The sequence below is a fragment of the Hipposideros armiger genome, unplaced genomic scaffold (genome assembly GCF_001890085.2).
Source record: "Hipposideros armiger isolate ML-2016 unplaced genomic scaffold, ASM189008v1 scaffold_439, whole genome shotgun sequence".
Lineage (NCBI taxonomy): Eukaryota > Metazoa > Chordata > Mammalia > Chiroptera > Hipposideridae > Hipposideros > Hipposideros armiger.
In genome coordinates, this window is record NW_017731789.1 from 1,489,704 (window position 1) to 1,490,959 (window position 1,256).

Consider the following 1,256-nt stretch of genomic DNA (forward strand, 5'->3'; position numbering starts at 1 on the left):
ATCACATAATATCAGGTTACATTGTGATGTATTCTGATAATTATATCAGAGAAATGAGATAGGGCAAGAAAAGTGCTAGGATGTCCCAGAAAACTTTTCTGAGGAGAGGTCATTTGGATAGAAAACCTAATAATAGGAGGAAATGAGTCACGTGACTCTCTGGTGGAAGAACATTCCTGGCATATAGATGAGCAACAGCAAAGATCCTGAAATGAAAGTATGTGTGGCTGGTCTGAGAAAGAATATGAAAAAAAAAAGGTTGAAATAGAGGAATAAATGAGAAGAAGGGTCTCAGAAATGAAGATGAAGAGGTAGCCAGTTACCCTAATAATGGACTTTGCAGTCACAGAAAATATTAAAAATTTTCTTCTTAGTATAGTGGACAAAGCCATTGAAGGACTGAGAACAAGAGAGAATGCTTTGTTTCATTTTAAAATACCACCCTGGCTAGAATGTAGAGATTGGAGAGGATGGGGGGCAAAAGTGATAGCAAAAAGACAAGTTTGGTGGCTATTAGAGTGGTTCATATGAGACAGTGATGGTGGCTTGGACTAAGAAGGTAACAAAAGAGGAGAGAGAAATAATGAATGAATGATAGAGGATGAAAAAAAAGTAAACACTCAAAGGCAGGCAACAAACGAGGTCTGACACCTAAGTTTGCAAACGTGCCACCATGTGACTACTTCGACTGCATGGTACAAACAGCTCAGTAAGGTTCCATAACCTTGATATGTCAGTGTCTCACAGCTGTGTTGGTGTTGACATGTGATGGTGTCTTGTTGAGTGGCGTTCGTTATTGTTGCTGTGTGTTTTTGTGTGCCGTTGTGACAATTTCTTAGCTTGAGTTAAAACAATGAACAAACATTAAATTTCTTGTCAAACTTGGCAAGAGAGGAAGTCAAATCAGGGACATGTTAGTCCAAATTTATGGGGATAATGCCATGAAGAAAATGGCAGTGTTCAAATGGATTAAACGTTTTTCTGAGGGGAGAGAACGCGACACTGATAAAGACCAGTCAGGGGGGCCAGTAACAAGCAGAACTGAAGAAAACATTGCAAAACTTCATCAAATTATGCAAAAATTGTGGGCTGACTGTGAGACACATAACAGACCAAGTACGCAATGATAGAAAAACAGTTAGGAAAATCTTAACTGAAAATCTGGGCATGAGAAACGTGTGTGCAAAATTGGTCCCGAAGGAGCTCACAGATGAAAAAAAGCAAAGGAGAGTTGAACTTTGCCAAAGCCTTTTGGA